General features: G+C 38.9%; 1 pseudogene; it reads left to right on the forward strand.

Annotated features, from left to right (window-relative positions):
- The first annotated feature begins 7248 nt into the window (after positions 1-7248).
- LOC150034038 (uncharacterized) lies at positions 7249-14620 on the forward strand (annotated as a pseudogene).

Genomic DNA, 14620 nt, shown 5'->3' on the forward strand with positions numbered 1-14620 from the left:
ATTAAAATATTTTGAAATCTACCCTTTTCTTTAGTTCAACTCTACTATTTTGGACAAAAACTTTACAAATATAGTTACCATACCTTTTATTTGTAGATTTAAAGTGTCCTATTTTTGTAGTTTAAGGCATTAGAAGAGCAAGTTTTTTTTTTCTTTTCCATATATAATCTGAGAGGTTTACTTTGTTGGTTTCTCTTAGTGTAATTTTGTAGTTGGTTGGATTGTTGTTGCTTTCTTAAAATAAAAAATAAGAAAAAAAAGAAAGGAAGAAAGAAAAAAGTGTTATGTTTTTGTTTTAAAAAAATTATTAAATAATGTCAGTCTAAACATAACTCAAATGGTTAAAATATATATTATCGATCAAGATGTCAAATGTTTAAATCTCCAACCACACACGTTATTAAACTAAAAAGAAGTGATTAAATATGATTAAAATGTTAAATTACAATTATAATCATTAAACTTCCAAGTTAAAGTTTAATAGATCAATCAACTTTACAAAGTAATTGAATTTTTTTTTAATTTTTTTTATTTTGTGTTAAATAGGTTATTAAACTCTCAATTTTATAGGACTAACGAGTCATTTTTTTAAAGAAAGTTTGTTTGACTTTGTTAGTTTTGAAACCAATCAAGAACCAAATCAAATTGCTTGTGTTTATAAAGAAAAAAAAATCTAAGATGTCCAATAAAGAATAAAATCAATAGGTTGGTTTTATTCAGTTCGATTTTCGATTCTTTGCATTATTTTTTTTATATCAAATATACGTGCAACGTAATAATAGAGTGTTTTTTTCCCTTCTAAACAACAAATATAAATACACCATCATAATTAAAATACTAAAAAGAACTTAAGGTTAGAGTTTATTTTTAAAGATATATGGATTACCCTTAATTCGATTAAGTTTTGATTGGTTTTTTCAATAAAAAAACTTATTTGAACCTATGTTTTTTTTCCCCCTAAATATAAATTAATATGTCCAAATTTATACTTAAAAAAAACAAACCAAATTTATAGATCGGTTTTATTTATTTATTATTTTTTTTAGTGTAACCATTGAATTTAAACCCATTTTCATGAACTGATTTATTAAACCTACGTGGTCAAAGTTCATTTTACTTTTTCAAGTGGCTTAATTATATGAAAAATTAGGAAGCACATTTCTTCATAAAGATAAGTAATTGTTTTAAATGATAAAATTATTGAAAATATTTTTAAATATAGCAAGATGTTACTATTTATCGGTGATAGGCAATGACATTTTGTTATATTTTTAAATAAGTTGACTAATTCTCCTATATTTAAAAACATTCTCTTTTTAATATTAATTTTAAATGACTAAATTTAAAATTTATGAAAGTATAGAGACTAAATGAAATAGAATCTAACCATGAAACATTTGGGTTGGGTTGATTCGGGTTATTCAGATCAATTTTAAATTTTTTTTCTTAAAAGTAAATACAATGTCAATATTTAAAAATTTTATTTAGTTATTTTTATATATTAAATCAAAATTAACCACTCAATTTCAAATTAGATTATGAAAATTTTCTTCCAAAAGTGCTAAAAAGTTATTTTTAAGAGTTGTTAGAGAATAAATTATCCAAAAAAATTATAAAATAAAATAAAATTAAAATAACTATTAATATATAATTGTATCATAGGTAAAAAAACATAAATCTTTAAAATTAATAATAAGCTCGGGTTGGTTCAGGTTGACTTGGATTATTTTAGGTGATCCATGAACCAATTCAACCCATAAACTTTTAATGGGGTTTCTACATAGAAGACTAAAGAAAACCCTATATTTCATAAATGTCTTAAAATTTGAATTCTTACAAAGATGACTTTTAGGGTTAATTTTAGACAATTATACCATTTTTCATTTATTTATATCTGATATATATATATTCTTTTTTTTTTTTCTTTCTATTTTCTATTTTCAAAGTTACTTTAATGATGAAGAGAGAAAATACATTTATTATAAAGAGATAAAATGAATTTAATATAATTTTTCTCATTTATCAATTGGAGAGAGAAAATACATTTATTGTAAAATTTTTCCTATTTTTTAATTTGAAAAAATGCATTTAATGAAATTTTATTTTATATTTACGTTGATTTTTACGTATCAACTTATTGACTTTTTTGACGGATTAATGGATATTTTCAATATACCTTAGAATATTTTTTACGGATTCATGGTTATTTTAAATACACCTTAGAACATTTTGTTAGGTATTTGAAAATATTTTAACCAATATATGAAATATACTACAATTTATAAATTAGAGATTGACTCAATATTTAACATAAAACACAGTATAAATTAAATCTTCATAAATTTCATTTACACCACAATATATATATCATAATATATGAAGTCTAAATAAAAAAAATATATTCTCGTTTATATCAAATAAACGAATACATATACTATAGTATATATTAAATTTCCTACAGAAACTAAGAAAAAAGTACATATATATCACAATATATATAAAAAATAGGAAAAAAAAATAAACTAAAAGTTGAATCGGGGCCGTTGTTCGTCTGCTCCAAGTCTGCCGTAGTCGTTTATTTACTTCGAGTTCACTATCTCTGTTCATTTGCTCCAAGTCCGCCGTCACCCTTCATTTGCTTTGGAATCCATCATTATCATTCATCCGTCCCGAGTCCGCCATGCCATTCTTGTTGTCCCATGCTTGCCCCGTTGCCGGATTGCCCTATGCCATCTGTCTCAACTGCCGAAAAGGAGAAAAGAGAGGAAGTAGAACTATATATATATACACATAAAATGGTGAGGGCTAAATTGTAAATAGCCAATGATATTAGTGAAAATAGGGAGACCAATAGATTTTTTTTTGGTAAAAAATGAAATGTTTAAGACATTAACGTAATATAGGTCTGCTTTTATGTAGAAATCCAAATTTTCATTTATTTGAACTCAACTCATCCAAATGAGTTGATAATCCAACCTAAACTATACAGATTGGGTTGCGTGGATCGAGTTTTTCGAAACGTTGGATTTTTTAGCACCCCTAATTGTAAGTTTTCGTTTGAATGTTGGTTAAGAAAATATTCTCATATGCTTCAATGAATTTAAAGATATATGTTGTGGTAGAAAATGGTAATATTTCAAAGAATATTTCAAAGAAAACGATACTAGAGCATACTTTAAATTTGTGATTTTTTTTTTTTATAAAAATTTTGAACTATTAATTTATGTATCGATCAAACTTAAATCGGTGCAAAACTTGCTACAGTTAAAATTGTTAACTTTATTAACATTTTGACATTAATTTTTTTTCTTAAATTTATTAAGATTAATTGGTGAAATGGTAGAAATCATATGGGAAATGGTAATAAAATAACAAGTTTAGATTTTCACCTTACAAAACTAGCACACTTTTTGAAAACTCGTTGATATAGTTTTTCTCGGTTCATCTTGGACGAGATCGACTACCGAGAATTAGTTATAAAATCAACATTTTCTAACTTATCAATTGTTTTGAGTCTACTTGTTTCATCTCGCCTGAGTACATACCGATTTTTTTTTATTATGTAATCTTCTAAAATCTAATATTATTTTCAAGTTTTCTCCAAATTTGGTTATGTTTACTAAATATTATATCAAATTATTACGTAATTTTTTTTAAATATTTAGCATAATTTTGGGAAAGATAAAAAATTTCTAAAAATTAGGTAAATTTGGGATATATATAAAATATCGGTGTTAATCTTGCTCTAGATTCCACCAAGAAATCTCAAATATATGAATTTTGGTGTTAATTATGCTCGTGCTTTCACCGAGAAAACCCAAATATATAGAATCTCAGTGTTATTTTGCCTGGGATTAACACCGAAATGCACATAACTCGGTGTATAAATTTCGGTATATAATCTGACAAGATGTACCGAGAAAGCTTTAAACAATCGATGAGTTGAATTTTTTTTTTTTTTTTTTAACTAAAATCTTGTGGTTGATCTCGCTCAAAATGGATCGAAAACTGTTTTTACGAGTTTTCAAAAAATATGCTAGTTTTGTAAGGTAAAAACTTAAACATGCTATTTTTGACAATTTTCCAAATCAAATGGATAATATAAATTGTAACATTTAATTAAGTTTAAACTTTAATTTAATGATATTGAAATCTTAGCATGAAAATTGATACAATTGGATGAAAATTGAAATTTTTGCGTGGGCGGTCGTTGTGGGCTGTTCGGAGTGAGATTGGGAGGTCTTGGTGCTTGGGGACTATTTTGCGAAGTAGAGATAGATTCAAGCATCTGGTTCATTTGATGATTGACGATGGACGGTCTTGTTTTGTTTGGTGGGATCTTTGGCTGCCGGGGGGCGCGATTTTGGACTCATATGGGTCTACGGTGGTTCATGATGCAAGGAGTAGTTTGAAAGAGCGGTTGTCGGAGTTCATGGATGATGAGAGAGGTTGGAGGTGGTCTACAGTGTCTTGGGAGCTGCTTGAGATCTGGGGTTTTATTCAGGCAGTGAGGCCTAGGGTGAGGGGAGAGAATTATTGGGTTTAAGTGTCGAAGGCTAGTGGTCGGTTTTCTATCGCTAGTGCTTAGGAGAGTATACGTCCTCGTTGTCCTAGGGTGTCTTGGGCTGGTATTTTGTGGTCGGGGGGTGGTATTCCGCGTCACTCATTCTGTGCGTGGTTAGCAGTGAAGGACAGGTTGGGTACGCGGGATTGGTTGAGGAGTTGGGGTGTGTTGTCACAGGGGGGGTGTCTTCTGTGTGGGGGAGGTATGGAGTCGCGGGATCATTTATTTTTTGAGTGTGGTTTTGGGAGAGAGGTGTGGTCTAGTGTGTTGCGTTAGTTGGGTTCGACGCATTGGGTGGCTGGTTGGGATGTAGAGTTGAGTTGGTTGTGCCAAGTGGGGTCGGGTAAGGGGGTGTGTAGTAAGTTGTTCTGTGTTTTCTGGTGTGCTTCCATATACTACATCTGGCAGGAGCGTAATCGGCGGCTGCATGGAGGTTGACCGAGGTCGATGTCTGCTTTGGTTCACCTTATGGTCTTTACGGTTTGTGCTCGTGCTACTTCCTGGTGGGTTGACCTTCTTGGTCTTATCTAGTGTGTGTACAGATGTTTTTTTTCTTTTTGAACTTCACGTTGTTCTCTGTTTTGTTGTAGCCCCTAGTTTGTGAGGTTTTGGGTTCTTTTCTCTGTCTTTCACCTTGATGGTTTGCGAGTTTGCGTTTATGTGTTGGTTTTGTTGCCCTGTCTTTGCTCGTGCTTTGTTGCTTTGATGCCTTTATCCCGGGTTGTGGGATCCCCTTTGTTGTTGTATAATAATATCACCTATTCTAAAAAAAAAAAATTGATACAATATAACAAAACTTCAGAGTAAAAATGGAATTTTGCAAAAAATTTAGAATGTATATATTATTGTATCTATTGAATGAGGAATTTTGGACCAATCACAAGTTTCCACGTCGTTTACTAAATTAATGATGAATTCCTAAATCATTAAATTTGGGTCCGATTAGAAGTTGTCGTATGTCCCGAATTGAATTGAAGACAAATTTCGATGATGCCACGCAATTGAATCAGATGAGATTAAATTGGTCCAATTTGATATTATTATTTGGGTTTAAAGTCCAAACTACCAAAAAAAAAAAAAAAGTGAATTGGACCCAAATTTAAAATCAGACCAAAAACCAACTAATTGGGCCCAAGGGCCAAGTCCATGGACCAACCAAGCCCAAGCCCACGAAGCCCACATGAGAACTCTATAAATAAAGAAGTTCTCTTCATTTGTAAAGGCAACATTTTCTACATTTAGAGAGCTTAGAGAGAATTCATCAACAAGTAGAAGACTCCCAAGACTCTTAAGACCCCTAAAGTTGCACTCCTATAGGACAGAAGACCCTTGAAGAAACAAAGACTCGTCCAAGACTTCTACTTCAAGCTTCCAAGACTTCTACTTCAAGAACGTTTGGTGTTTTTCTTCTTCAAGTCAAGCACATTCACCCAGCTGAGAGAGAATTAGAGGATCAAGTATTAGAGATCGAACCACATCGCATCAAATCAACTTCAACATCAACACCAACTCAAGTTCAACTCCATGAAGCACGTTTCTCCAGAAGCTTCGTGTGAACAAATTGGCACGCCTAGTGGGACCTCTCTACCTCTCATCTCCCTCTCAGCGTCCAAACAAGCCAAATCACACCTAAGAAGATGGCATCCAAAACTTCCTCTACAAACACTCGTACATGGGACCTGTCACCTGCGGCCACTCAAGAGAAGTCACGTAGGAGCAAGAGCAGAGCTCCTTCATCGCCCACAACATCTTAAGGCAAATGATGGAATCCCCACGTTGTCATTAAGGAAAACCCCTTGTTTGACAACTCTACTTCTGCCTCCAGCAAGCTGAAAAGAGATTCACCGCTAGATGTGATTTCTGTCATGATGGCGGATGTGACGGTGGAAGCAGCCATGGTAGAAATGGAAAGGAAGATTAACTTTCTGATGAAAGCTGTCGAAGTGCGAGACCATGAGATCGCTGCCCTGAAAGAACAAATGCAGTCTCGAGAGGCTGCTGAATCAAGCCAAGCACCCACGGTCAAAACAACTAACAAGGGAAAGACCGTGCTACAAGAAAACCAACTGCAACAGTCAGCCTCGGTGGCCTCTCTGTCGGTCCAACAACTGTAAGACATGATCATGACCTCCATAAGAGCTCAATATGGAGGGCCGGCTCAAACTTCCTTCATGTATTCCAAGCCATACACCCAGAGGATCGACAATCTGAGAATGCCTGTAGGGTATCAATCCCCAAAGTTCCAACAATTCGACGGAAAAGGCAACCCAAAGCAACACATCACCCACTTTGTAGAAACATGCGAGAATGCGGGAACAAGGGGAGACCTACTAGTCAAACAGTTCGTCAGAACCCTCAAAGGGAACGCTTTTGACTGGTACATAGATTTAGAGCCTGAGGTGATTAACAGCTGGGAGCAACTTGAAAGAGAATTCTTGAATCGCTTCTACAACACTAGGCGCACCATAAGCATGATGGAGCTGATAAACACCAAACAACGAAGAAGGGAGCCGATCGTCGACTATATCAACCGATGGAGAGTTCCGAGTCTGGATTGCAAAGATCGACTCACCGAATTATCTGCTGTAGAAATGTGCATGCAGGGTATGCACTGGGAATTCCTCTATATCCTACAGGGAATGAAGTCCCGTACCTTTGAAGAATTGACGATTCGCACTCACGACATGGAGCTAAGTATCGCCAATAGAGGAACGAGAGACTTCCTCAGCCACGAATCGAGGAAAGACAAGAAGAAGGTGAAGGGCGCCGAGAAAATTGTGAAAGGTGCCACAAGGGAATCAATGGTTGTTAATAGAACCCCGTTGAAGTTCTCCTCGAAAGGGAAAGAAAAGAAGATAGAAAAGAAAGACGAAGGAGGCGAAAGATATCGCTTAACCCTGAAAGAGCGACAGGAAAAAGTCTACCTGTTCCCCGACTCTAACGTGGCAGATATGCTTGAGCAACTACTAGAGAACCACCTTATCCAACTACCAGAATGTAAACGACCGGAATAGGTTGACAAAGTGGATGATCCCAACTACTGCAAGTATCATAGGGTTGTTAGCCACTTAGTCGAAAAATGTTTTGTACTGAAGGAATTGATCCTCAAATTGGCCCATGAGAGGAAAATAGAGCTGCATCTAGACGAGGTGGTCCAAACGAATCGTGCTGTAGTGACGGTAACTCCAAGCGTGGCGACACTAATCATATTATGAAGAAAGGGAGATTTTGGTCCAGTTTGGGACCTTTGAACCTGTGGTAGTGCGGTTTCAGCAGGAGGTCCAAACTACAGATCAACGGAGAAGAGTGCGCTAATGATGGCGATAACAAAGGCTGGATCCTTGTGGCACATCGTAAGAAGGAAAGACTGAACTTTATCCAGAAAGAGCTACGCTCTCATAGAAGCTACAAGAGAGGGAGCAAGGCACAAAAAGGGAAGGGTAGAAAAAAGTCTCAGAGGCCCAGGGCTGTTGACGAGAGAGACGAGGATGTTCCTTGTCCCAGACGACAGATGACGTTAGCAGATTTCCTCCCGAAGAACTTCTGAAATTGGGGTTCAGAGGAGATACAAGAGGTTGCCGTATGTCATGCTATCAGTATCAGAGAGGAAAAAGATACAATTCCAGGCTCATTAAAGTCGACAGGAGAACCAAAGGGTTCGTCACCATTCAACATAGACGACCTGCTTTCACTCCCATGAGAAGCTAAGACCACCCTCATTGAGGCACTGTTAGAATCCGACGCCTCTGGTGCTTCGACCTTTGCAGCACGTGCTTATGCCTCGTGTTGCACATCCATAGGCTTCTCAGATGAAGATCTGCTACTGGGATCCAAATTGCATAATAGGCCTTTGTACGTCTCTGGATACATTCGAGAATGGAGGGTGGGTCGAATCCTTATCGACAATGGATCCACCTGATAATGGGCAGAAATGCATGTTATTACAGTGCTAAGTTATTAAACAATGAAGGTTTGCATTGATAAAATATGTTAGATTGTGTCCAAAAAGCATTAAGTTCATAACATTGCGGTCGCATGCGTTTATCACATAGAAACAATTAATTTTTATATTTTTATGCAAAATATGCATTAACACAAGGTGAAAAGCGCGATCACAAGAAATCAACGGTCGAGCGTAGCATTACTGCAAGACTTTGCGGTGATTTGTGCTTGCAAACATCTGCTCAAGAAGGATTGCCGCATAGAGCCGGCGCAACTTGGTGGGCACATTTGGGTGAAAAACATAATTAATCACGATGGGACAGAAAGTTGATGACGATCGAATCCGAATTAAGTTGACAAGCTGCTAACGATAAGAAGTACACTTAGCTTTTCGGTGAAAAATATTAGGCACATCAGTCAGAGAATTAGAGCAATCCCATCATAAGAGAGAAGCCGCCTTTCACCCCGAAGATCTATAAATACCGAAGGCATCCTTCAGAAAAGGGGTTCGGTTCAGCCAGTTAAGCTAGTTCAACAAGTTTTTCTTCATAGTTTAGCATTGTCCATAGTTTTCTTTTATTTTTAAGAAGGCGGAGCAAGAGAAGGGAAGAGACGCAGGAAGATCGCTCAGGGAAACTCGAGAGAGAACAAGGAGGCATGGAAAGCAGAGAGCGGGCTGACTCTCGCGAGAGTGAGATTATCTTTTGAACAAGAGTAGAAAAGACAGTGTAAAAGCCTGGGAAGCAAGAGATTGCTACCAAGCTCTTTATTCTCTTCTTGCATTGTTATTTTATATTCAACTTTATATTTATACAATGGAAGTTCTTATTCTACATCTGTTCACTATCTTAGCACGCATGAGTAGCTAAACTTATTGAATGGGTTAAGAAGAACTAAGTTAACATGACCTAGGATTTTCATTGCTTGCGATTATCTTGTTTTATGTTGTGCTCAACATCTCTTTAGAGCTACTCGAGAGAGAGTCTAAAGAAAAACCTAAAGACTCGAGAGAGCTAGGTTAGAATCTAGACTCGAGAGAGCAAGATTAGATATGCATAAGCAAGAGATAGAGACTTAGAGATAAGCTCTATTTTCCAATCTGCATCGCATGCACCCTAGAGATAGGTATGATATTATGTGGTCGTCTTATTTGTGTGTGTGTCATTTTGTCATCGCATAAATAAGAATAGAGGCTTATGTGTAGGTCCTATAGAATTATCGCATATATCGCATGCGTTCTAGCATTAGAAGCCGTAGCATTCGCGTCAAGAGATGGTTTGTTATTGTATGTGTGTTGTATGATCGCATAGCATGAACGCATCCTAGGAAGTGTTAGCCGAACCCTTCTCAACCCGTTCACGCATACTCATCGCATCTTCTGTTTTACCAAATTTTTTCGAAACTCTGCCGCATTTGTTTATTTTTATTACCGCAAACAACAAACCAAACAACTATTTGAATTATCGGTTACCACAAAGTCTTCCTGAAAATTACCACCGAATACCGTTTTCCCAAGTCCCTGAGTTTGACCCTGGACTTACCAGGAAACAATTCAAGGTTGGGCATACTCATGGAAGAGCTATCAAACAGCCAATTAGTAATTCAGGGTTTCAATTAAGGTAGCCAAAGGGCGATAGGCATGATATGCTTGAAGTTCCTCATTGGTGATCTGATGGTCGACGTGTTGCTTCATGTGATAGACTCAAAGATCACCTACAAGCTACTATTGGGATGCTCTTGGATTCATGGGAATAGTGTGATTACATCGACACTACATCAGTGTTTCAAGTTTTACCAAGATGAGATTAAGAAGGTTGAAGTAGATTCTAATCCATTTTTCGAAGTCGAGTCTCACTTCGCAGATGCAAAGTTTTACCCAAAGAGTGAGAATTTCGGTGAGACTATGCCAGCAGAGACTTGCTGGCAAAGAAAGCAGGTGGGTCTCGGTCGAGGTCGCCAATAGAGATAGAGAAAAGGGCAGGTAGCAAGGTACGAGCCTCCAGCCCAAAAGAGAATAGAATATCCCTCGGCGTTGGAGAAACACCCGTGGTGAGGGGCAAAAAAGCCTAAAAAACCTCCGATTCTACGCTATGTCCCTTTGTCAAGACGAAAAAAGGGTGAGTCACCTTTTACGGAATGCTTAAAAGGTTTGTAGGTTGGCGACATAGAAATTCTAAAGGAGAGTTTCTTCACACCCCTCACGCCGATAACAAAGCAGGAAGTCCACAAGCCGGAGGTGGAAGTGATGGGGTTAAAGCTGCCCGAGAGGCAAACTGAAGACGGATTCGATCCTAAGGCTTACAAGTTGTTGACAAAGGCGGGCTATAACTTCACAACTCACACTGAGTTCAAAAGTTTGAAGATTTACGAGCAAACTCGACTCTCGCCGACCCAAAAGAAGCTTTTTCAAGAAGGACACGCTATACCCACGTCGAGGGCGGGACTCGGATATGAGCCGTTAGAGCCAGTCCGCATAATCAGAAAGGCGAAGGGGAAAGTGGTCAACAACAATCATATCACTGCAGAAGAAGTCGATAATACAGAAGAAAAGGAGGGCAAAGATAAAAGAGCCTTAGCCTTCGACTGTATTAGACCGCCTGCCGCACGCGCCTTGGTCTTCGAAAGATTAAGCATGAAAGAAGCAGAAAGGGGAAGCCCACATTCTATTCCCAGGGTTACTCGACGCTCAGTCTTTTGAAGGTTAACTTCGTCGAATGAAGAAAATGAGGAAATCATCTGTCAATCGTCGATGGTGGTGCGACCGTTAGCCTATGAAGGACTAGGCGTAGTTCCAAAGGATAGCGAAGGAAAACCCTACACTCCCATTTTTTATCGCTTGGAGCATGAGAGGGCTGAAGATCCCCTCGACCAATATGTCCCTAGTAAGACAAAGGGGAAGGAAAAAGCTTACGCTGACGCCCCCGAAATGACTACAGGAAAGAGGGGGCCGATACCTTGAGCATCCATTTGGCGACGAATGAACCTTAAAAACGCTGAAGGGTCATCGGACTAGAAACCATCAGGAGAGGCAAGAAGTGATGGAGAAATCCATAGTACCGTCCCCTTACGAATGAAAAGAAAGACCTTCGTTACTCCAAACACAAGTGAGGGCTCACTCAAAGTAAAGAGGCGCGACGTCGTTTTCACTAATCCTCAGAATGGAAATTTAGAGCAGGAGGAAGTGAAACTTTGTGCCACCATATCACCATCACCGAAGAATTCGAAGAGGGTATGACCGAAGAGGAAGTGGAGGACGCTCCGCAAGGTCTAGAGGACGGTGGTCAATCCATAGTGGACGAGCTAAAAGAGGTGAATCTGGGCACCGTAGAAGAGTCGTGTCCGACTTTCATCAATGTGTCCCTCTCGGAAGGGGAAGAGGATGAATACATGAGTTTGCTCACTGAATACAGGGATGTTTTCGCCTGGTCATACAAAGAGATGTCGGGACTAGATCTGAAAGTAGCAGTCCACCATCTCGCGATCAAACAGGGGTGTTGACCTGTTAAACAGGCTCAACGACGCTTTCGACCAAAACTTATCCCCCAGATTGAGGTTGAGGTCAATAAGCTGATTGAGGCCGGGTTCATTCGCGAAGTTAAATATCCAACATGGATAGCCAACATTGTCCCGGTTAGAAAAAAGAATGGACAGCTTCGTGTTTGCGTAGACTTTCGTGACCTAAATAGCGCATGCCCGAAAGACGATTTTCCATTGCCCATCACAGAGATCATGGTCGATGAGACAACAGGACATGAGGCCCTATCCTTCATGGACGGATCTTTCGGGTATAACCAGATATGAATGGCCCTTGCAGAGTAGAAAATGACAGCATTTCGAACTCCAAAAGGGATATATTGTTACAAGGTAATGCCCTTTGGGTTGAAGAACACTGACGCTACTTATCAACGTGCCATGCAGAAGATGTTTGATGATATGTTGCACAAACATGTGGAGTGTTATGTGGATGACCTTGTGGTCAAGACCAAGCGACGACAGGACCGTTTGAAAGATCTAAGGACTGTGTTCGATTGCCTGCGAAAGTACCAGTTAAAGATGAACCCCCTCAAATGCGCGTTCGGCGTAACTTCAGGAAAGTTTTTGGGCTTCGTTGTGAGACATCGAGGGATAGAGATAAACCAATCTAAGATTGATGCCATCCAGAAGATACCAAGACCAAGAAATCTACATGAGTTGAGAAGTTTGTAGGGACGTCTGGCCTACATCCGGAGGTTTATTTCTAATCTGGCAAGGCGGTGTCAACCCTTTCAAAGACTGATGAGAAAGGGATAGAAATTCAAATGGGATGAGGCTTATCAGAATGCTTTTGATAGCATTAAGAGGTACCTGATCAACCCTCCTATTTTAAGAGCCCCAGTAGCGGGCAAGCCGTTGATACTATACATTGTAGCGCAAGAGAGGTCACTGGGGGCACTATTGGCACAAGAAAGAGAAAAGGGAAAAGAACACGCTCTCTATTACTTGAGTAGAACCCTGAATGAAGCCGAGATCAATTATTCCTCTATAGAGAAGACGTGCCTCGCGCTCTTCTTCGCCATAGATAAGTTGAGGCACTACTTACAGGCCTTCACAGTCCACTTAATTGTGAAAGCTGACCTTATCAAGTACGTCCTGTCCAGGCCGATCATCTCGGGACATTTAAGCAAATGGGCAATCATGCTTCAACAGTACGATATTGTTTATGTACTGCAAAGGACAGTTAAAGGGCAGGCGTTGGCCGACTTCCTGGCAGATCACCCAGTTCCATCGGATTGGGAGTTAAGTGAAGACTTGCACGATGACAAAATTCTCTTCACAGAAACCTCAGGGCCGTGGGTCATGTTCTTTGACGGTGCAGCACGAAAAAGTGGTGCAGGGACAGGTATCATCCTCATTTCGCCAGAAAAGCACATGCTGCCTTATAGCTTCGCACTTGCCGAGTTATGCTTAAACAACGTCACTGACTACCAAGCCTTGATAATTGGTCTTCAAATGGCCTTAGAGATTGGAGTAGCTTGTATAGAAATCTTCGGTGACTCAAAGTTGATAATCAATCAACTCTTATGCCAGTACGAGGTGAAGCATGACGACTTGAAACCCTACTTCACTTACGCTCACCAGTTGATGGAGAAGTTCAAAATCGTGGCATTGGAACATGTCCCGAGGATGGAGAACAAGAAAGTGGATGCCTTGGCAAACCTAGCCACTACCTTAACGAACCTGGATCATGTGCCCCTTAATATATCACTTTGGCGAAGATGGGTTGTACCTCCAGTTGGGACTGCATATGAGGAAATGAATGCGATACCAGTCTACCTAACTGATGAGGAAGACTGGCGGCAGCCCATCATAGATTACCTTGAGCATGGAAGGCTCTCGAATGAACCCCGTCATAAAATCGAGGTTCGCAGAAGGGCCGTACATTTCATTTACTACAAAGGGGTCCTATATCGTCGATCCGTTGAAGGACTTTTCCTTCGATGCCTCAGTAAAGAAGAGTCAGCGAAGGCTTTGAAGGAAGCACACTCATGCGTATATGGCGCGCATCAAGCTGGACCAAAGCTACAATTCCAACTGAAAAGAATTAGTTACTATTGGTCGGGAATGATCCAGGACTCAATGGATTATGCAAAGAAATGTGAAGCCTGTTAATATCACGCGAATTTCATTCATCAACCGCCTGAGCCTCTACATCCGACCATAGCTTCATGGCCTTTCGAAGCATGGGGGCTTGATCTGGTCGGCCCTATAACACCTAAGTCGTCAGTAGGGCACTCCTATATCCTCGCAGCCATTGACTACTTCTCAAGATGGGTTGAGGCTGTCGTGCTAAGGGAAGCTAAGAAAGAAAACGTGGTGGATTTTATCCACACTCATATCATTTATCGGTACGGTATTCCCCATCAGATCATGACGGATAACGGGAGACAATTCTCCAACAATTTGATGGACAGGTTGTGTGAAAAAATCAAATTCAAGCAGTACAAGTCATCCATATATAACGCCGCCATAAATGAGTTGGTTGAGGCATTTAACAAGACATTGTGCAACCTGCTGAAAAAAATTGTTTCCAAGTCAAAGAGAGATTGGCAGGAGAAGATCGGTGAAGCGTTGTAG

Source organism: Benincasa hispida, chromosome 9, assembly GCF_027475165.1.
Source record: "Benincasa hispida cultivar pf3 chromosome 9, pf3_genome.v1.1, whole genome shotgun sequence".
Classification (NCBI taxonomy): Eukaryota; Viridiplantae; Streptophyta; class Magnoliopsida; order Cucurbitales; family Cucurbitaceae; genus Benincasa; species Benincasa hispida.